Source organism: Phyllobates terribilis, unplaced genomic scaffold (assembly GCF_046119375.1).
Source record: "Phyllobates terribilis strain yellow unplaced genomic scaffold, ASM4611937v1 Scaffold_9__5_contigs__length_417890890, whole genome shotgun sequence".
Lineage (NCBI taxonomy): Eukaryota > Metazoa > Chordata > Amphibia > Anura > Dendrobatidae > Phyllobates > Phyllobates terribilis.
This window is the reverse complement of record NW_027362769.1, coordinates 350,074,603-350,098,814: the sequence shown is the minus strand read 5'-3', so window position 1 is coordinate 350,098,814 and position 24,212 is coordinate 350,074,603. Positions and strand designations below refer to the sequence as shown.

The 24,212-nt window shown below is 41.9% G+C and overlaps 1 protein-coding gene across 4 annotated transcripts in view; it reads right to left on the bottom strand.

Moving 5' to 3' along the window:
* The window catches only part of ELFN1 (extracellular leucine rich repeat and fibronectin type III domain containing 1), a 792,923-nt gene that overhangs the window by 582,620 nt on the left and 186,091 nt on the right, over nt 1-24,212 (bottom strand). The gene's annotated exons all lie outside the window — the stretch shown is intronic.

Genomic DNA, 24,212 nt, shown 5'->3' with positions numbered 1-24,212 from the left:
GATTTTAGAATTTTTGAACCTGACGGTACAGATTTGTAGTACCCTTCCCACAAAGCTCTAGTATCACACCCATAGAACGCTATGGGGCCAGATGCTACTGCCATATGCCTCTAATGTCTTGCATCAATTTGGGCCAATGTAAGGCCCCCTTCACACATGTGCATAAAAACACGTCCATCTTGGAAGTTCCGTTTTGACCATCTGTGCGTTTTTTACCAGCATCTGTGTGTACGTATTTTTCAGTCCGCGTGACACGTACCGCAATGTAATGTCTTCAAGAAATTACTGATTTTTAAGTGCTAAAGATGTGCAAAGATAATAAATCGATAGATACTAGATAGCTTGTAGATCTTTCTATGAAGCTAAATAAATAATGAAATGAAAACAATGACATAGAGTCCCCCTTAATTTCTTAAACCAGCAAAGATAAAGCAGACAGCTGTGAGCTGATATTATCAGGCTTTGAAGTTCGCTGGTTATCGGGTCCTTCCCAACCTAAAAATCCTAGTCCATGGCCGCCCCAGAAGTGGTGCATCACATTAGATGCTCCAATCCTTGACTCTTCCCAATTGCCCTGGTGCATTGGGGTAATGGTTTTAGGGTTGATGTCAGCTGTGTAGCTGCGATGTCAATCTATCTATCTGTCTATCTACCTATTATCTTTGTGCATCTTTAACACTTAAAAATCAGTAATTTGTTGAATACATTGCGGTACCGGTCACGCGGATGGCACATGGATGATCCGTGTGATACGAGCTGCCGGTAAAAAACGGACATGTCTCTGAGTGGGTCACACGGACACATGGTCTGTGTGAAAACACGGACATGTAAGCAGCACTATAGATTATAATGGGTGTGCATGTGTACGTGTTTCCGGTACATGTGAAAACGGACGCCACACGTACAGGAAACACGGACGTGTGAAATGGGCATAACACAAATTAATAGGCATGCTTTCAAAGGTAAAAGACTTTTACGTGCTTTCTTAACACCTTCCATGTCAGGTGTGAGTGTATAAAAAGAGCTCTAAAGCTGAGAGCACTCCATACAGGCCAGGTGCCCGCTGTATTATACAGCCAGCACCTGCCTCCAACAGCAGCGACCAGAGCTAGCTCTGATCACCCCTGTTTAACCACATAAATGCCACTGTCAAGCTTTGATGATGATATTTAAGTGGCACAATTCAAGTTGGACATCAATTCTGATGCCACCCCACCACAACCTAAAACATTCTTGCTGACTGCTGATGGGATGTAATGGCAGCCAGGGACCTACTTAAGACCCCTGTCACAACTGTCTTGATACTCCTGTGACTGGACTTTATAAGAGATCGTAACTTTCACTATATACTGCAATACTAAGGGTACAAGTCCCCTGTGGAAACTAGCAATAAAAATAAAAAGTAATGAAAAAAAAAGTTTTTAAATCTTAAAAATACCATAAGATTGAATCACCGCCTCTCCCTTTTACCAAAACAAAAGAAAGTTTTTGAGGTGCTCAGAAACCAGTTTTTCAAGCAGGAGCTATGTCTTTTGAGGAGTTTTTGGAGTAGAAACTGAGTGGAAACTACCGAAATCCTCCTCGAAAATGCACACCTCCTCAAAAACTTGGAGTTTTTGCTCAATGGCTATGCACACATGGCATCTTTTTCAGGGCTCTCTCACATGGGCGTATAACACGGCCAAGTGCTATGTGATGTTTTATCGAATAGCACTTGGACCAGTGTTATTTTATGGGGCAGCTCAGATCTGCGATTTTTTTCTCATGCCAATGGAGACTGCGAGACCGGACTCACACGCACTCATAAAAGTCTATGGGTGCATGTGAAACACTGAACTGTACTCGGATGTTCGATGCATAATCGGCCCCCTGAATCTCTCGTATGAGAGAATCTACAGCCGTGTGACCCCGGCCTCAGGCAGACTTAGGCAAAACAGCCGGCGGCTTTTTCCTGAAACGGCTTTATGAAAGAAAACTCCGGCGGCTCCACTGTCGGATTAAAGACACCATGTGCACATACCCTATTTCTGCTCTAAAAGCTCAGTAACTGCTTTATGAAAGACTCCTTTTTGGGGGAGTTTTGAAGACTTGAAGGAGTCTTTTAATTTTATAAAGCATTTCATGAACTAGTTTTGAAGAGTTTTGGAAAAAAACAAAATTTTTCCTGAAGCTTCTTTTCCAGCTTTTTGATTGTGCAGTGACTAGTTTGGAGAAGTTTCCTTTGGGAACCACTTCAAAGAAAAGATAAGTACTTTCATTTTTTCCCACCAGACATTTTTCAAAACCTCTTCAGGAGAAAAACAAAAAAGCTGTTGTGGAAACCTGTATGGAAAGTTTTAGGAGAAACTCAAAAGGTTTCACATGTTTGCCAGTCAATCGATCGGAGACAAGGGCACACAACCAGTGTCTGTCTGTGTACTAGGCTTGTCTGACTCTCAGATGCCCAGTCAAAAGTCTTTATTAAAACCACAAAGATAAGGAAAGTGGGAATGGTTTAATGCATTGCATTACCTAAGAAGGAAGATATTTAAGTTGGGAAAAACAAAGTCGTAAATTATGAATTCTGCAGACATTCTTGACACTAGCTATGTCCAATTAACTATACTTTTAAAAACAAAGGAAAGCTTAACACAAAGACACCTCTATAAAAGATATAATGCCCTGTGTTATTACTTTTATGAATAACACATATATAGCTAAAACTAAAATACAAAATTATCAAGATATATAGGTAGATTTAATTGTCTAAAACAATAATCAAAGCAAAGTATAAAATATTTACCATAATAAAGCTATAATAAAACCTCCTCATGTGAACCGCAAAGTGGATTTCCCCTAAGAATGAAGAGTTTTCCAAGCATTTTTAAGTGGTTTTTGATCAGGATTTTGGAGAGGATCTGCTCCAAAAAACTCCATGTGCACATAGCCTTTAAGGGTTTTTGTAAACTGCATGAAAGACTCATGCTGTTGTGTAATGATGGACTACTATTCCTTGCCCTGCAGTTTTTTGGAGAATCCTCGTAAGCCCTATGTCATTTTTTTTTTACTAGATTTGTCCTTTAAAGTGTAGCAGACGCAACGGTACGAGGCATCTCCTTCCATAGCCCATCAATTCTTGCCATCAGCTGTCATTTGCTGACGGAAAACAAAACAGGGTGTTATTAAACTCATCACACAGCCGGATATTTGCATTAAGGGTCGGAAGATTTCTGGTTAAGGCACAGAAAGCCGCACACGTTGTTATTATTTCAATCAGATGGAGTGAGAATTGCATACGAGACGAGATGCTGAAGCCTTATCTAATCACCAGCGCCTTGGTGGCCGGTGGATTGCGGTGCGGGAGTCTACCCTCGAAGCCGTACAGCTGGGAATTGTCTTTGCCGGCCCTGATCTCCTGACAGATAAAAGTCAATGTGTAAATAGTTTTCTTTTTTTTTAATAAAGACTTGGTGGAATTGAACATTTTCGAGTCTAATGGTATTTATTAGGTAACAGAAAATAACATTTTACCATCTGCCTCGACAAATAAAAAACCTCATTAGGCTTCTCCGACGTGCAGCTGCCGAGCAAAGTTGCAGCTGATATTCCGGTTCATTTAAGCCGCGATATGACATGTGAAACCTTTGTGTTCTAATGTGAGCGTTTGCAAACAAATGGCACCTTTTAATTGTGGAGGATCAGTGATATGACAGCTCGCAATCTATAAATTCACAGTTAAAAGGAATTAGGCGCAGAAGCCTGTTTCTCATTAGAGATCGTCTATATTGAGACGAAACGTGAAAAATCATTAGGCGGAGTGCAGATGGTTGTAATGGAGGGAGCAATGGGGATTGTAATACGCACAATGGCCAATAGACTCAATGGGGAGCATGTAATGTGCCAGGATTGGGGGACTGTCACTGTCTACTGTCCATGTTACATGGTTGTACATCATCTTTGCTGTTTGTTTATTCTCTCTAAACTATAACATCACTGTGTGCATTATCCCTGCACTTCACTGCATGCTTTATAGATGCACAGTAGCATCACTGTAGGCATTACCTTTGCAGTGTGATATTAATCTGCACATAATCTCTGCTATGACATCACTTTCTTTATTATCTCTCAACTGTGACATGACTGTGTGCATCACAGAATGCATTATCCCTTTTATGTGACATTATGTGTTTATTATACTGCACTATGACATCACTGTGTGCATTATCTCTATGCTATGATATCACTGTGTACAGTTGGTACAGAAAGTATTCAGACCCCTTTAAATGTTTCACTCTTTGTTTCATTGCAGCCATTTGGTAAATTCTAAAAAGTTCATTTCTTTTCTCATTAAAGTACACTCTGCACCCCATCTTGACTGAAAAAAAACAGAAATAATAGGAATTTTTGCAAATTTATAAAAAATAAATAAATAAAACATCACATGGTCATAAGTATTCAGACCCTTTGCTCAGATACTCATATTTTAGTCACATGCTGTCCATTTCCTTGTGATACTCCTTGAGATGGTTCTACTCCTTCATTGGAGTCCAACTATGTTTAATTAAACTGATAGGACTTGATTTGGAAAGGCACACAACTGTCTATATAGACCTCACAGCTCACAGTGCATGTCAGACCAAATGAGAATCATTAGCTCAAAGGAACTGCCCAAGGAGCTCAGAGACAGAATTGTGGCAAGGCACAGATCTGGCAAAGGTTGCAAAAGAATTTCTGCATTACTCAAGGTTCCTAAGAGCACAGTGGTCTCAATAATCCTTATAAGGAAGAAGTTTGGGACCACCAGAAGTCTTCCTTGACCTGGCCGCCCAGCCAAACTGAGCAATCGTGGGAGAAGAGCCTTGGTGAGAGAGGTAAAGAAGAACCCCAATATCATTGTGGCTGAGCTCCAGAGATGCAGTAGAGACATGGGAAAAAGTTCCACAAAGTCAACTATCACTGCAGCCCTCTACCAGTCGGGGTTTTATGGCAGAGTGGCCCGACGGAAGCCTCTCCTCAGTGCAAGACATATGATAGCCTGCATAGAGTTTCCTCAAAAACACATGAAGGACTCCCAGACTATGAGAAATAAGATTCTCTGGTCTGATGAGACGAAGATAGAACTTTATGGTGATAATTCTAAGCGGTATGTGTGGAGAAAACCAGGCACTGTTCATCACCTGCCCAATACAATCCCAACAGTGAAACATGGTGGTGGCGGCAGCATCATGCTATAAGGGTGTTTTTCAGCTGCAGGGACAGGATGACTGATTGCAATTGAAGAAAACATGAATGCGGCCAAGTACAGAGATATCCTGGATGAAAACCTCTTTCAGAGTGCTCTGGACCTCAGACTTGGCCGAAGGTTCACCTTCCAACAAGACAATGACCCTAAGCACACAGCTAAAATAACAAAGGAGTGGCTTCAGAACAACTCTGTGACCATTCTTGACTGGCCCAGCCAGAGCCCTGACCTAAGCCCAATTGAGCATCTCTGGAGAGACCTGAAAATGGCTGTCCACCAACGTTCACCATCCAACCTGATGGAACGGGAGAGGATCTGCAAGGAAGAATGGCAGAGGATCCCCAAATCCAGGTGTGATAAACTTGTTGCATCATTCCCAAGAAGACTCGTGACTGTACTAGCTCAAAAGGGGGCTTCTACTCAATACTGAGCAAAGGGTCTGAATACTTATGACCATGTGATTTTTTGTTTTTTGTATTTTAATAAATTAGCAAAAATTTCTACATTTCTGTTTTTTTCAGTCAAGATGGGGTGCAGAGTGTACTTTAATGAGAAAAAAATGAACTTTTTAGAATTTACCAAATGGCTGCAATGAAACAAAGAGTGAAAAATTTAAAGGGATCTGAATACTTTCCGTACCCACTGTATGTTATCATTGCAGTGATATCAGTTTATTTATTGGATCTGAACTGCAACATCACTGTGTGAAATATCCCTGTACTGTGACATCACTGTGTGCAATACCCCTGTACTGTGACATCACTGTGCACACTACCCTGTGCTGTGACATCACCGTGTGCACTATCCCTGTACTGTGACATCACTGTGTGCATTATCCTTGTGCCGTGACATCACTGTGTGCATTATCCTTGTACTGTGACATCTGTGTGTGCATTATCCATGTACTGTGACATCCCTGTGTGCATTATCCCTGTACTGTGACATCACTGTGTCCATTATCCCTGTACTGGAACATCACTGTGTGAATAATACTTGCACAGTGAAATCACTGTGTGCGTCATCTGTCTACTATGATATTAATGTGAACATAACCTCTGTTATGACATCACTTTGTTTATTATCTCTTAACTGTGACATGACTGTAAGAATTATCATTTTTTATTATTATGTGTTTATTATACCTGCAGTACGACATCACTGTGTGCATTACTCCTGTATGGTAACATTGCTATACACACTATTTCTGGTGCAAAATAGTACTAAATGCAAAGATAACCAGAGAGATAGTAACCATAGAGTGAAACGTGACATGAGAAAACAGAGAAGAGTTACGAATAATATATAAATGAGATGCAGTCACTTATTTGAGATGTGTAAATTAGTTGCAATGCTAATTTTATCCTACAGAATATTTGAGGAGAGGCTTCAGCTATTTCAGTGTTTTATCCTTGCTGTTATACTGCTGTGTGCATTATCCCTGTACAGTTACTTTACTGTTAAAAATCTCTGTCCTGTGGCGTTACTGTGTGCCTTATCACTGTACAGTGACATCACATCACAATTAGCATTATCCTCTGTATCGTGCTTATTCCTTTATCAATGTGTGCATTGTATATGTGGTGTGGCATCACTTTTTTTTATTATCCCTGTACTAGGACATCACAATGTGCATTATCCCTGTCCTGTGACATCACTGTGCCCATTATCTCTGTACTGTGACATCACAATTAGCATTATCCTCTGTATCGTGCTTATTCCTTTATCAATGTGTGCATTGTATATGTGGTGTGGCATCACTTTTTTTTATTATCCCTGTACTAGGACATCACAATGTGCATTATCCCTGTCCTGTGACATCACTGTGCCCATTATCTCTGTACTGTGACATCACAATTAGCATTATCCTCTGTATCGTGCTTATTCCTTTATCAATGTGTGCATTGTACATGTGGTGTGGCATCACTGTGTTTATTATCCCTGTACTGTGACATCACTTGTTTTATTATCCCTGTACTATAACATCACAATGTGCATTATCCCTGTACTGTGACGTCACAATGTCATCATCTCTGTCCTGTGACATCGCTGTGCCCATTATCTCTGTACTGTGACATCACAATTAGCATTATCCTCTGTACTGTGCCTTATTCCTTTATCAGTGTGCACATTTTACATGTGATGTGGCATCACTTTTTTTATTATCCCTGTACTATGACATCACAATGTGCATTATCCCTGTACTGTGACATCACTTTTTTTATTATCCCTGTACTATGACATCACAATGTGCATTATCCCTGTACTGTGACATCACAATGTGCATTATCCCTGTTCTGTGACATCGCTGTGCCCATTATCTCTGTACTGTGACATCACAATTAACATTATCCTCTGTATTGTGCCTTATTCCTTTATCAATGTGTACATTGTACCTGTGGTGTGGCATTACTTTATTTTTCATCATACCTGTACTATGACATCACAATGTGTATTATCCCTGTACTGTGACATCACTGTGTTTACATTATGACTGGGCTCAGTGGGCTGTGACACCACTGTGTGCATTATCTGTGCATATTACCCAGACTAGAGTACAAATTTACCATAAGATGTTATGCTAGATGTGGTCACGTCGAGGTGGGCAAAGATTCCAAATTTTGACTGCCTAAGGAATTCTCCGTGGTCATAGTCTGGTGGTTCCTATCTCTCCGGAGAACAAGGCATTACACAGTGTGTCAGTTTTTCTTGCACTCTTCCTTTAGGAATGTAACATTAAATATTCCATACTATTACAATTTCCCGGTCTTGTACATTAATGGCCCGGCCATGTCTTGAGATCAGTGAACTCATCTATAGTCTTCCGTTCCTAAAAGCCTAATCATGTTTTAACACACTCGAAAAACAGGTTACCCAGATCTCCCCATTAAATCCTTTTACGCCGCTTCTCCACAATTACAATCTGCTTTAACGTCTTATGTAAACATTTCCCCGGCTCTTATTTTATAATTAACCAGCGAGCCTTGGTCTTCGCCTGCCGACGGCTCTTCATACAATATTTGTATGGCCTGACTCTATTTACTGTGACACAGCCATGAATTAGATACATGTTACCTTGACAGAGCGCCGTTATATATAGACAATGTATAATTGCATCCAATGTAAATTAGAATCTCAAATTGCCATTTGCTCTCCGCGCAGATTTTATACATCTCAGGCAATGATATCTCTGATTAGACAAACAGGAATATAATTAACATGAACTCTTGTAGGGATTTTTTTTAAGAAAGGTTTTGCAAGGTTGTGTTCTGTTTTCCGACTTAAAAATGAAATCTTAGTTATATTTAATTATCCCATTAAGGAAAGTCAAGTGATTTATGCCGGAGAAGTGGTACGGCGTACTATGATTTTGGATATTGTCTTACAGATGCTGCGAGAAACAGATCATAGAAGAAAATTGATTTCCGAGACTTGTTTTGCTAGATACACCCATCATATCAGGTACCAGTCACTTGCTCAAAAAAATTCAGATAGAACCTTGTAAAAATCCCTGAGTTTTCCTGAATCTGATGCTTTTTTCTGTTTTGTGCTGTGTCGCTCCATTGCAGAGATATTCACATTTGTAACTTTTGGAGCGCAGTATGTGAAATCTCTGCTTGGAGACCAACTGGGGATTTCTTCAGTGTCTTCTTCTTTCACCAATCCAATCACAGCTCGGCAGCTGATCTAGCATTCTCAAGATGTGATTGGCAATGTCTGGGAAGTAAAAGCGCACCCCCCCAAAGAAGTCTGTCAAGAAATGCCTAGTTAAACTGCAAGCAGAGATTTCACATACGACGCTCCAAAAGCATTAAATGTGAACATCTCTGCAATGGACGATCGCAGTCTACATGCTTTGTGACTTCAGGTAAAGGAATCATCAGTCAAGCAGGAGGAAGTGGAGCTGGGTGGGGAATAGGGCTGGAGTGACAGAGGCTTCAGATCTACCATACCATAGTCCTTTAGCCTCATTTGCATATCAATACAAACAATGATTTCTCAGTAACGGAGGAGTGGACTAGCCATGTACAGGTATTGCTGGAATTGTCTTTAAAAGAGCTATAAATTGTTTGGGGTATGAAATCCTGCCAACAAGTTCCCTTGAAGCTCCCCCTAATGGTAGCTTCAACTGACTAGAATATGAATTATTAACTCTATGTTTTGCAAAGAATTGGAACCTCTGTCTCAGAAAAGAAGACATAAAGATATGTGTTGATATATTAAGAAGTAAATCAATACAGAATGTTTGACATAAAAATAGGACAATAGACTCTAAAGAGATTAGAAGGACAGGAACTTTAGTACCACCTATTGAAGGTAATGTGTCAAGACTCTTTAATGGGTCGATGTTGACTTTTAGGATTTCTGCTTTGAATAGATGGTATTAAAGTTCCTATCCTCTTTCTCGATTAAGAGGGTATTTGCATGCTTAAATTCTCAGAGGAACATAGCACGGCCTTTAAGTCTCCTTACACTAACATGGCACTCTCCTTAGCATGGCCTTTAAGTCTCCTTACACTGACATGGCACTCTCCTTAGCACGGCCTTTAAGTCTCCTTACACTAATATGGCACTCTCTTTAGCAGGGCCTTTAAGTCTCCTTACACTGACATGGCACTCTCCTTAGCACGGCCTTTAAGTCTCCTTACATTGACATGGCACTCTCCTTAGCACGGCCTTTAAGTCTCCTTACATTGACATGGCACTCTCCTTAGCATGGTCTTTAAGTCTCCTTACACTGACCATGGACTCTCCACAAGGAGAAACTTTACCACCCTGATGAAATACAGAGATCCACTTTAAATAGTTCCAGCACTTTCAGACTTTGTCTCTTTTGATAGATCATGTGATAAATAGATCATTTAGAAGTGATTTTACTTAAACATTAGTTTGTCTTATTCCTGAAGGATCACTCAAAAGTGGCAGTCGCTAAGGGTCTCTTTTCACTCTCATTCGCTGCTTGTCAAATGTAATCCGCTTCTAGAAGCAGAGACACTGAGACAAATTACAGGAGGTTGGGAGCCGGCCTCTATTTCTCTATAGGAAGGCTGTATGTCTCTCTAGTGAAAGTATTTTTGTCTCTCTGCTCCTGCTCTCCTGTCTGTCTGTATATAGACATAACAGAGAGGCGGGTTTTCAGCTCAGGGCAAGCAAACCATTGGACAATAGCTGGAGCAATGTATGATGGGAAGTATGAGACAGGAAGTTCCAACAACTATGGTGCTGGCAGAAAGCCAGTGAAGAGGAACTACTAACGGAAAAAGAGTGCACGTCAGGTTACAGAGCATGAGAATCACGACAGTTCCTGGACATATTAGACTGGCACTGCCCTTGCCCCCCTACCTAAAAAAGACCTGTTGTGGGGGATGACAGCAGCAAGTTTATGTTTTTCTACAGGTTTTGCGTGAAAGGACAGGTACGCATAAAGGGTGAGCAAATTCCTTAAAGGGGTATTCCCATCTCCAAGATCCTATACCAATATGTAGTAGCTGTAATAATAATAATATTAGCAAATACCTCCAATTAGAAATGTAGTATAGTTCTTCTGATTCGCTATGTCTCTTTCCTGATTTGCAAGCATTGCAGTAGCTAAGGTATCCATGTTACGGCCACTGGTAATTAGCTAACTGTCACTCTAAGGGTGATCATAACCATGGATATCTAATCTACTGCAATGCCCTGCACATGAGGAAAGAGAAATAGTGACTCAGAAGAACTATACTACATTTTTAACTGTCAATATTTAGTAATATTATTATTATTATTACACCTACTACATATTGGGATAGGATATTGGAGATGGGAATACCCCTTTAAACTGTTAAGTTTGACATGTAGTTCTCAGACATTCATATTCTTAGGTACAGAACAAACTGTCTTAGAAATTTTTGTCTTTACATCTTCTTTCTTAAAGGGTTTTTTGGATAAAAACAAACAAACAAGTTCCCTGGATGCACTTTTTGATTTAAAAAACAACCAAACTTTCTTTACTCACCCTCCCCTGGTCCACCGATGTGTGTTATTGTGAGCTCAGCAGCTCTGCTCTAATTGACAACACCAGCCACTCATCTCACTGATTAGCTGCAGCGCTGTCAATGTGATCTCAGCAGTGCAGACAATAATAAAGCACAAGCGGAAACTCAGAATAGAGGGTGAGTAAAGAACAGTTTTGTTTGTTTTTTTTAAAACATACTTCAGCCGGGTGACAGGGGTCTCCAAAACTGGAAAATCTCTTTAAATCGAGTTCGTTGCTTCTTTAATGTAAGAAAAATACATTGACTAAACATTTCCATAAAAAAAAAATTCCATCTAAAATGAACCATAAACGAACAAACACATTTCCCGAGAAAGTAGCGATCCTCTGATCTTCCTCTGCCATTGCAAATGTAGTCAAATAAATATAGAAAGAAATGCAAGTTCCATATTTGTTTTGCCTTGAGCACAAAATGCAATTTTATGAAAAGTACATTACCGGAAAAACAGTTTTTCACTTCAGGACTTATCCAATTTTTAAATATGGCTGGTGGGATTGTATGCTCTGTTATTAAGTTAATCACGGTTATCTATGACTATGGGCACATACGATTATTCTGCTCAGTTTCCAAGTAATTTGTTATCTCCATTTAACAATGAAATTAAAAAAATATATATAAGATTGCCTAAGTAATGTGTGGAGGATGGTAGTTACGTACAAGATGAAAGATGAAGCACTGAAGGGCGTGAGAAAAAAACGTGATTGCTCTTTTCTCCTGAAACACTGCCACGCTAGTCTATAGGCTGTGCCTGGTACTGCAGCTCAGCAGCATATGGGGATGAACTACAACACCAATTGCAGCCCATGGACAAGAGTGGTACTGTTCTGGGGGAACTATATGACATACAAGGTGTTTCGGTTTACATGGTGAGATGGATCCTCCAAGCCCGTGGTCCGGGTGGGCACATGGGCCACGTGGGGTACAAGGACTGGACACTAGAAAGCAGGTATGGATATGGAGCAGGTAGTGGAAGCACAGGAGGCCACAAGCAGACACAGATGAAGAAACAGGTGTGTGTCTTGGTGGGCCTCGTATAGGCCTAAGCAGACGATCGCATAGGAGCACAATGGGACACTGGCAAAGTCCGACGCAAAGCAAATCAGAGTTGAATGGACCGTGGAGCAGGGAGCAGAGCCCCAAGCCAGGACAGGTGTGTAACACCAGGCTTCAACAGTCAGGCTTGGTGCTAGCCATTCTGGCATACCCTAATAATCACACTTTAATTCATCAGCTGGGATCATGTCTTCGCGCAGGGGCTCCCAAGTTGGATCTGTAGAGTAGCTGCTAACCAATGGACTGGCCACCAGGTTAGTAAGGAAATGTGTGGAAAGTTCAATTGACACTAAAGACCCAAACTGGCCACAAAACCTGCAGAAGGACCCCATGATTGGTGATAAGCAGCGTTAATAATCCTGGGTAGGCGGCCAGACACATTTCACATGCGCTACTCCGGTGTCTCCGCCAAAAACACCACCTGACAGAGGTGATCAGCATTGGCTCAGGTTTAGGGGAGTTTATGACACAGACCCTTATTGCAAATCTTATACAACCTCTTGGGTGGGAACTATGGATGAAGGGCAGAAACTTATCATTTTATGGTGCCTTTTGTGTCCATGGACTTAAAGAGAACGTATCATCAAACATGACCTATTTTTAAATCAGGTATCTTTTTTATTAAATGTATTTTAAAAAATTCTTTAGCAATTTTTTTTTGGTTTGTTTTTAACACAATCTACAACAAAAATTATAAATTTTGCAAATTTTCATGCTGGCAACTGGGGCTTTTTTAGACTTATACTTCCTGTCATTTCATGAAGAATTTACAGCTGGCTCATTATCATCAGAGGCAGGATTACATTGATAGGTAACACCACTGATTACTAAGGAACCACAACAGACAATGTCACAGCTCCCCTGCTCCTCCTCCATTCATAGTGACCTCTGCACACGCTCATTAGATGCTTCAATGCAAAAGGTAGGGTCGGAGTCAATCTATTGCTGCTAATGTACATGAGAATTTCCTGAAACAGGAATTATGAGTCCAGAATATCACCAGAGGCTGTTGTGAAAATTGCAAGATTTCTATTTTTTTTAAGTTTTTAATACAGATCATAGTTACATAGGCTGAAAAAAAGACATAGGTCCATCAAGTTCAACCAGATATACAAAAAAAAACCTTGCCCCAAAAAATACATGTAACACAAAAACCTAATTTAAAGAATAGGTTACTTTAAGACAACACATTGCATATAAGTAGTCATATGTAAAACTACTAAAACACAGTGGAAAATGTAGTTATGTTCTTAAATTGGGATAAAGGTACAAAGACCTTAGGTTAGGACTCAGAGTGTAGTGGTGCCAAGCAGCTGTTAAAAGGGGCCTCATTTTTATCGTTGCTCTATGTAAGCCCCTAATACTCTGATGTTTTTTTGGGGTCAGTGAGACGGTCAGTCAGTTATAAAACACACATTTTTGTGCATAGTCTTTTTGTTAGACTATAAAGGAGAATGTGTATATTTTCAAATCGAAAACTGCAGAGTTGTGTTTTTTTCCATGTTGCGGATGGTCCCACCGGATAATGAAGGAGCTTTGCTAACTGAATTATTAACAAGCTTTTAAATAAAGACTAGAAACTGAATATTAATGAAGCATCTTCCATATATACGTTATGCCGGTCTTGCCTGTAAATATTTCAATTTCTCTTAAGATAATTGATAAATTTGATCTATTTTATCCCTTACAAAAATAATCCTATAATAGTTTCCGCCATGTCAAATTGAAAATAGAGCAAAGCACTTTTCATTGCACTCTCTACAGCCTCTAAAAGCTGCCGGTCAGAATTCTTGGTTATATCACAGGAAGTGACATCACAACTGATAAGACTTCCTGGTTCTATCACAGGAAGTGAAATCACAACAGGTCAAACTTCCTGGTTATATTACAGGAAGTGACAATATAGCCGGTCAGACATCCTGGTTAAATTACAGGAAGTGACATCACAGCAGATCAGACTTCTTGCGTGATATCACAGGAAGTGACATTACAACTGCTCAGATTTCCTGGTTGTATCACAGGAAGTGACATCATAGCCGGTCAGACTTCCTGGTTAAATTACAGGAAGTGATATCACAGCCGGTCAGACTTCCTGGTTATATCGCAGGAAGTGAAATCACAACAGGTCAGATTTTCTGGTTGTATCTCAGGAAGTGACATCACAACTGGTCAGAGTTCCTGGTTCTATCACAGGAAGTGATATCATAGCTGGTCAGACTTCCTGGTTCTATCACAGGAAGTGATATCATAGCTGGTCAGACTTCCTGGTTCTATCATAGGAAGTGATATCATAGCTAGTCAGACTTCCTGGTTCTATCACAGGAAGTGATATCATAGCTGGTCAGACTTTGTGGTTATTGTTAGAACTCTCCTGTTAGTTTTTTTTTTAGTTTGCTGGTCACATGACCATTTTTGCCTATTTAATTCTGCTCCGCCCTCCTGGTCTTGCTGGACTTCATTGTATTTACTACTCTTGAGCTAGCTTGGTGCTCTGCTGCCGTTCTCTGTTAGTTTTGCTAGGTCTTCTGACCTCTATGCTTTTTGTTGTGTGTTTGTCTTTGACTGCTACTATTTCTGCTAGGAGGTGTCCAACTTATCCCAGTCCCTAGTTCTTAGGGATCCCTCCCTCACATCTATAGGTCTTCGTTCAGACTAGCCGAGGACTTTAGCGGGTCTGATCGCAGGATCAGGTTCCCCGTTACATCGTAGGGATCTAGTTTAGTTCTATTGTAGGGACAGTTCTCCTGTCTTTCCTTAGTCCCTGTAGCAGATCATAACAGTAAGTCCAGCCCTAAAAGAACAAAAAAATTTTCTCTAAGGAAAGACCTCCAGTTTTCCATCATGGTCTCGGTTCAAGATTTGGCTCAACGCTTGCAGGGACTCTCTCTGGAGGTGGCCAAGCTCCAACAACACGTGAGTAGCTGTTCTGGAGCACATTTTGTGGAACCAAAGGTACGTCTGCCTGATTTATTTTTTGGTGAACAACAAGATTTTTTTTCTTTTAAAAATGCTTGTTTATTGTATTTTCGTTTGAGACCCGGATCCTCTGGTGATGAATCACAGTGCATAGGGTTCATAATGTCACTTTTGCGCAAAGATCCTCAGGGATGGGCCTTCTCTCTCCAACCTAGTGATCCATGCTTTAGATCAGTGGATAGTTTTTTTTCTGCTTTGGGTTTGTTGTATGATGATCCTGATCGTGTCTCATCTGCTGAGTCTGAATTGAAACGTTTGAGGCAGGGATCAGGTAATGTGGAAAAATATTGTTCTGACTTCCGTCGGTGGTCTGCCCAGGTGGGGTGGAACGATTCAGCTTTGAAAAGCTTGTTTCTTGCAGGGCTAGGTGAAAGGGTTAAGGATTTACTGATTGCTTATCCCACACCTGGAAACTTGCAGGAGGCTATGCAATTAGCTATATGGGTGGACAGGAGACTGCGTGCAAGGGTTAATGAGAGCAAATCCTCTGCTATGTCAGCTCCGAGTCTTGAGAGGGTCTGTGCTGACAATGGAGAGCCGATGGAGATTGGGGCGATGCCACCCCGCTCTCAGGAAAAAGATCGCAGGCTTTCTGAAGGCTTGTGCTTCTATTGCGGAAATTCTGGTCATTTTATTAAGAACTGTGTGCTTCGTTTGAAGAAAGAAAAAAAAATGGTCAATTATGCCCGTATTGCCTGTTTAAATTCTAAGGGAGTATTCCTATCTGCCACTACTGCTGCTCATGATGAATTTATTGAATTTCGGGTATTTGTGGATTGTGGTTCTACTCTGAATGTGATTGATGGGGGATTCTTGGAAAAACTTAGATTAGAACCTAAAACTTTGTCATCCCCTATAGCTGTGGTTTCTGTTGATGGCTCTCCCTTGAAGAGTGTTACTCATAAGGTCTGTGAATTTCCCCTCACTATTAATGGTATTCACCAAGAAAATTTGGATTTGGTGGTATTGGATAATTTGCCTTCTCCAGTAATATTGGGGTTACCCTGGTTAAAATTGCACAATCCTGTACTGGATTGGTCTACCAATGAAATTAAGTCCTGGAGCCCTAAGTGTTATGACAAGTGTTGTAACGGACGTATTGCTGCTGTGGATAAAGGGGAATTGCCTGTACCTATTCAGGATTTTTGGAGAGTTTTTTCTGAGGAGGAGTCACAAATTTTGCCTCCCCATAGAGACTATGATTGTACCATTGAATTTGTCCCTGGAGCAACTCTTCCTAAAAGTCGTTTATTTAATCTTACTATTCCTGAGAGAAAGGCTTTGGAGGAATACATACAGACAAGCTTGGCCGCCGGTCACATTAGGCCTTCCAAGTCTCCTGTGGCTGTTGGATTTTTTTTTGCAAAAAAAAAAGATGGCGGTTTACGTCCTTGTCTGGACTTTCGTGAGATTAATAAAATTACTGTACGCAATCCTTACCCACTGCCATTGATTCCTGATTTATTTAACCAGTTAGTGGGGGCCAAGTGGTTCTCTAAAATTGATCTCCGGGGGGCATACAATTTGTTGCGCATGAAGGAGGGTGATGAATGGAAGACTGCTTTTAACACTCCTGTGGGTCATTTTGAGAATCTGGTTATGCCTTTTGGTCTTACCAATGCTCCAGCATTTTTTCAGAATCTTATTAATGACATCCTTAGACTTTTAATCGGCAAAAATGTGGTTGTGTAGTTGGATGACATTCTGATTTATTCGCCTGATCTGGAGTCTCATTGGCGGAGCGTACGTGAGGTATTACAGTTATTAATTGACAATTCGCTTTTTGCTAAGCTGGAGAAATGTGAGTTCGCTGTACAGAGAATTAGTTTTTTGGGCTACATTATCTCCAGTGAAGGTTTTGAGATGGACCCGGTTAAAGTTCAAGCTGTGCAGGAATGGCCTAGGCCTATTGGTTTGAAATCGATACAGAGGTTTTTGGGTTTCGCCAATTATTACAGAAAATTCATAAAAAATGTTTCTATTATTGTCAAACCGCTGACCGATCTCACCAGGAAAGGTGCTAATGCGGTTCAGTGGACTTCTGAGGCCATTGAAGCTTTTGTGTTTCTAAAGGAGAGGTTCACCTCTGCTCCCATCCTTATGCAGCCTGATGTGACTAAGCCGTTTTTGGTTGAGGTTGATGCTTCTTCGGTGGGGGTCGGTGCGGTGTTGTCTCAGGAAAACAAGGATGGAGTACATCCCTGTGCCTTTTTTTCAAAAAAATTTTCTGAGACTGAACTTAATTACGATATTGGTAATCGGGAATTGCTGGCTATTAAACTCGTATTTGAACACTGGCGTCATTTCTTGGAAGGTGCTGAATTTCCCATTCAGGTTTTCACTGATCATAAAAATCTGATCTATCTTGATGCTGCCAAGCGCTTGAATGCCCGTCAGGCTAGGTGGGCACTTTTTTTCTCGCGGTTTAATTTTTCCGTTACTTACATCCCGGGTACCAAGAATGTTAAAGCGGATGCTTTGTCTCGCAGCTTTTCTCCCATGGTCGGTGTTGAGGAGGAAGAGGAGAGCATTTTACAAGAAGGTGTTGTGATTGCTGCTTTGGACTCCGTTTTGGAGGATGAGATTCTTAAAGCTCAGGAGAATGCCCCATCTAACACTCCCCATGGGAGGTTGTTTGTGCCTAGGACCTTTAGGAGAAATTTGTTTGTTGAGTGTCATGAGTCTCGGTTGGCAGGTCATCCAGGAATTTCTGAGACCAAGAGACTTGTGGGTCGCAGTTTTTGGTGGCCTGGAAGGCAGAAGGAAGTCATTAAGTGGGTGCACCAATGTACTGTGTGTGCTAGATCCAAGTCTTCGCATGCTCCTGCTGCGGGGTTGCTTTGCCCTCTGGAGGTTCCTAGTGCACCTTGGACACATCTGGCTATGGACTTTATTACTGACCTTCCCCCCTCTGAAGGTTTCACGGTCATCTGGGTGGTCGTGGACCGTTTTAGCAAGATGTGTCACTTGGTTCCCTTCATCAAACTGCCTTGCGCTAAGACACTCGCTAAGGCCTTTGTCAAGGAAATTGTCAGACTACATGGTGTTCCTACTGACATTGTTTCTGACAGGGGACCTCAGTTCGTGGCTCGTTTTTGGCGTGCCTTTTGTGACAGGTTGGGAGTTCATTTGTCGTTTTCATCTGGATATCATCCTGAGTCTAATGGCCAGACAGAAAGGAAGAACCAGGATGTTGAGCAGTTCTTGCGTTGTTTTGTGGCAGACAATCAAGAGGGGTGGTCTGAGTTTCTGCCACTTTGCTGAATTTGCTCTTAACAACCATACATCCTCTTCTGCTGGGTGTTCGCCTTTTATTGTTGTTCTGGGAGACATCCGTCTTTTGGGTCATTCTCCAAATTGGTTTCGGCTGTGCCTGAGGAGGAGAGTTTTTCCGGTGATTTGGAGAGAGTTTGGATGGATGTGCGTAGTAATCTTCAAGAGGCTAACAAAAAATCTAAGAGGTACTTTGATAGGAAGCGGCAAGAGGTTTTGTTTGCTATTGGTGACATGGTTTGGTTGTCCTCTAAGAATCTGCGATTGAGGATTCCTTCTAAAAAATTGGGTCCCAAGTTCGTAGGGCCCTTTAAGGTGCTTCAGATAGTTAACCAATCTGCTGTTAGGTTGGAGGTTCCTACGTCCTGGAAGATTAACCCGGTGTTTCATGTTTCTCTGTTGAAAAAAGCTGATGTGTCTGATGGTGACGCCTCTGCCACTGTTCCTCCGGTGGTGGAGGACGGGGAATATGAAATTTCCCGCATCCTAAATTCTAGACGGTATAGAGGGAGTTTGCAGTATCTCGTCGCTTGGAAGGGTTTCGGACCTGAGGATAACTCATGGGTGAGGGCGGATGATGTTTCTGCTTCTAGACTTGTCAGAGCGTTTCACAGGAGGTTTCCTGGTAAGCCTGGGCCTAGGGGATCCGGAGGATCCTCTTAGAAGAGGGGGTACTGTTAGAACTCTCCTGTTAGTTTTTTTTTTAGTTTGCTGGTCACATGACCATTTTTGCCTATTTAATTCGGCTCCGCCCTCCTGGTCTTGCTGGACTTCATTGTATTTACTACTCTTGAGCTAGCTTGGTGCTCTGTTGCCGTTCTCTGTTAGTTTTGCTAGGTCTTCTGACCTCTATGCTTTTTGTTGTGTGTTTGTCTTTGACTGCTACTATTTCTGCTAGGAGGTGTCCAACTTATCCCAGTCCCTAGTTCTTAGGGATCCCTCCCTCACATCTATAGGTCTTCGTTCAGACTAGCCGAGGACTTTAGCGGGTCTGATCGCAGGATCAGGTTCCCCGTTACATCGTAGGGATCTAGTTTAGTTCTATTGTAGGGACAGTTCTCCTGTCTTTCCTTAGTCCCTGTAGCAGATCATAACAGTTATATCACAGGAAGTAACATCACAGCTCTCAGTGCAGTGATGTCAAGAGTTCCAAGAAGATAACTTGATACCACTCTCCACTCATGCTAGGTACAGCAAGTGTGCACATGTTTTCTTGATGGAATGTGTGGAATAATATTAGCAAGTTTTGGGGGTCACAATCCTCAGATGACTCTTCAGCAGAGGAGGCAGAGTCACCTTTTGAAACCAGAATGAGGTAGACCATTGCAACCTATCATTGTGTGAGAATCTAGGTAAACCAGAGGATGTTAATCTACTTTGGTGTGCCATTTCGACCTGGTCTGTTTCCCACAACAGAAATGGCAGGAAATGCCCACTCATTCTATAATCATGTTCAAAGGCCACCTCAACATTTTCTGTTATATTCAGTGTGTCAAGCCAAGACAAAGAAGTATAGGCTAATTGTGACTGGATACGTGTCAGACTGAGAGCCTTTGGGATAAATTAGGGTGATAAATAATTGATTTTTTTCGTACTTATCCCAGTTCTTTAAAAACATTTTTAATCACTTGGATAAACGTTTTAATGTGTTCATTCAACTAAATTACTCGTTCAACAAATTCACTCGAAATTGGTCTGGAAATTCAATTTACATCAGAATTATAAATTAATTAATTAATTATTTTTCATAGGTAAAAAAGTAACCAAAAAAAAGAAATAAATTATACTCACCCGACCCTCGCCTGTCCTGTCTCACTACCTCACTCCGGTCTAGTCTTCATTAGCATCTTCAGTACCTCCAGTGCCAGTAGTGTTGACTAAGCTCCCGGATATGATGACATCTAGTGGCTACGCACATCATGACATCCTGTGAGGACTAGTGACTTGCATCGCAACGTTATGATGTGCAACAGCTGAATAAAATTTTGTTGCTTACTATTCTAACCCCTTTCAGCCCCTATAATATACAGCAAAATGGCAGCTGCCATTTTTCTATATTTGCCCAAAAGAGTATTGCAAAAAATTAGAATTCTGGCAGATTAAATTTTTTTTGTAAAATTTGAAGAGAATTCAGTTCGCTCATCTCTTAGCTGAGACTTATATCCTGCAAGTGCAAAAGAATCATGCATCAAATTCAATATCATCTGTCGGGGTGGAAAGTCGGAGGCCCCATAGACAACAGACAGATTCACAGGCTTGTCAATCCTCATAGCACGCAGTGTGCGCACTGTCAGGATTTTCAGATGCTGCTTCCGAGTGCAGGCGGTCATTTGACTGCAAGTAAGTGATATGCATACACCCGGCTAGACGTGTTCAGATTCACTCAATACACTTGTATTGAGAGAGGCTGTGCAAATCTAGTTGGCATGTGACTGTATGTATGCAAATCACATACTTGCAGCCACGTGCCTGCCCATATGTCATGTGACTGCAATTAATTGATATGCATACTCCTGGCCACATTCTGACTAGACGTGTCCAGACTAACTCAATACACTTGTATTGAGAGAGGCCGTGCAAGTCTAGTTGGCATGTGACTGTATGTATGCAAATCACATACATGCAGTCACGCACCTGCCCATTCCTGGTGCTGGCAGCAGGGATTCATGACAGCGTGCACACTGTGTGCTGTGAGGATTCACAAGTCTACAATCACACAGTGACTGCAGACTTGTACCCTAAAGCCGGACAACCCCTTTAAGGAACATATCAGCCGTCATTTGAAGACGTGACAGTATCTAATCCCAGTGATCAAAGCATAATTCACTCGTTTGTGTGCATTATGTCTGTTTCTTCTATCTGGTCATCTCGGATTTATCCTGGCAAACGCTTGGGGAACTGAAGTGTCTATGGATGATTAAAGGCAGGTTTTTTTTTTTTTAAATGCTTTGATTGGGGTTGATGACTTGGTGAAGTTGGACACTCGTATCTAATGATCTGTGAAAGTCTGCCTGCTGTGACCGCTCGCATTTTTTGGTTTCAGAAGGAAAAGCTTCATAAAGATCAGAGAGGGATGCAGATCATTTGGAATGATTGCGCCGGAGCTCGCAGCCTTTCTAAGGAGGAACGCGGAGAAGTTTGTAATTCAAATGGGGGAAATCTCATTTTCCTGTGGCTCTCGACTCTCGTAGCTACGGATGAAAGAAATATGACATGGGCCTCCAGAGCATGGCATTCATTATTTGAAGAATCAAAAATAGTTTGAGACATCTACTTGTACGTCAAGGTAGAACAAAGCCCATAGACTTATAAACCCTTCAACATTCTACGTTATCCCATCAGGGATTTTTCTTTTCCACCTAAGATGTCGAAATTTTGGAGAAAATCAATCAATGCTTGTAGCATATGGAAAGTAGATTGTCTACTCCCTGGATCAATTAATCAAGATTTACATCACTGTCAAGTTGACAATATTGAAAATTCATTGAAGTGCAGAAACACTAGGGCGCTAGATGTGTATATCGAATATTAATGCAATGTTTAGAAAATCTCCAGATCAATCAATCAGATTTAAAGGGTTATTCCCATCTTGAAAGATGTTTAATTGTTTTTCTGTTAATTTGGACAAAAAATAGGAAATATTCTAAAATTATAAAAATTAAGCATTATTTACCCCATAGCTCCAGAAAGTGCTGCTTCAGTGGTTCCCTGCACCAGAAGTGATGACGTTTCATAGTCACATGATTGCCGGAGCCAATCGCTGGTCTCAGCGATGGCGGGATGTACTTGCACCTGTCATCATCACTGGCTGCATGTGATTGACAGATCAGATGACATCACTTTCGTTACCAGCAATGACCGTCAGATAAGCAACACTTGAGCAATGTTCTCTATGGGTAAGAAATGACTTTTTTAATTTTTAACATTTTGTACTTTTATTTTTTTTGTTAGCACAGTTTAAAAAAATCCTGAAACAAAATAAAAAGAAATTTGTGTGGGCAGAATCTCTGTAAATGAATGGAGAGAGCATGGAATTGAAGGACTTCCATTTCTAAATTCCTTTATGCAACAGACTATCCACAACTTTGCGGTATTTAAGATCTATCTACAGTCAGATTTTTTTTCTCAAATTGCATGTGAAAAATAGAGTGCGCAAGAGGATCAGCAATGTCCCACTTCTCTCTCACACAAACCTCTGCCTTTCTGTAAGGCATCTGGCTTCAGCACAAGCCCTCCCCCATGCTCCAATATTAGATACTTAAAGGGAACCTGTCACTAGGTATTTCCCATATAAAGTAGGGACAGCACCTGTACGCCCTTATATACAGAATTCTAGAATGCTGCATATATGTCCCCAATCTGCTCTGCATAACACAAAAAATAGCTTTTATTATACTGACCTACGAGGTGGTCCGGTCCGATGGGTGTCTCTGGTCTTGATCCGGCCGGCACCTCCTCTCTTCCAGCAATCAGCATCCTCCTTCTTGCTTCATGTGGATGACCCATCCTACGTAATCCTCCATCACGCTCCTGAGCAGGCGTACTTCTCTGCCCTGCCAAGGGCAGAGCAAAGTGTTGTTGTGCGCATGCACCGGCACTCTTTGGCCTTTCCCCAAGCATGCGCATTTCAGTACTTTGCTCTGTGCTCGGTAGGACAGAGAGAAGTGCGTCTGCGCAGGAGCGCGATGGGGGACACTGTGTGGATGACATAGGACACGTCATCCATATGAAACATGAAGGAGGACAGCATCACAGAAGAGATGAGGTGCTGGATCAAGACCAGAGAAGCCCATCGGACCGGACCTTGCCATAGGTGAGTATAATAAAAGCTATATTTTGTGTTATGCAGCGTACATTGGGGACTTATTATATACAGCATTCTAGAATCTACTATATAATTGTCTTATCCCGTCTGTCTGTCTGTCTGTTTGTCTATCTGTCTGTCTGTCTATCTGTCTGTCTGTCTGTCTGTCCAGGAAATCCCGCATCGCTCATTGGTCCGGCAGCGGCCAATCAGCGCCGCGGGATTTCAGAAAAAAGATGGCAGCCGTTAGCGGCTCATCTGCGGGACGGAGGTCAGCGGCGTTGAAGCCGGGAGATGAGCGCCGCGAGGCGCTCATCTCCCAGCCGGTAACAGCAGAAAGACCCCAACCGCCGGACCCATCTGCGGGACGGAGATGCAGCCGGGAGATGAGCGGCGCGAGGCGCTCATGTCCCGGCCGGTAGCAGCGGAAGGACCGCCGGCGTCGCTGACATCCTTGCGGAAGGGAGGACCGGGGAGCGGCGCTACGGGTCGGGATACTTCTGCTGCGAGCGCCCGCTCATGTCCCGGGTTCTCGCAGCGGAAGTAGCCGCACAGGCAGCGCCGCTCCCCGGTCCTCACCAAGACGATTCGATGATTGGTCGCGGTCTTCGGACCCGACCAATCACTGATCTTAGCGCAAAAGTTAAATACCGCTGTGCTGATTGGTCGCGGACGCTGCCCGCGACCAATCACCGATTTGGGCGCCAAATTTAAATATCGGCCGCGACCAATCAGCACAGTAGTGGTTAACTTTAGCCGCAAGATCAGTGATTGGTCGCGGTCTGGGGAATTGCAATCAAGTGGAATATCCAACCTACTAAACTGCCAACTTAGGTATATGGATTGTATACAA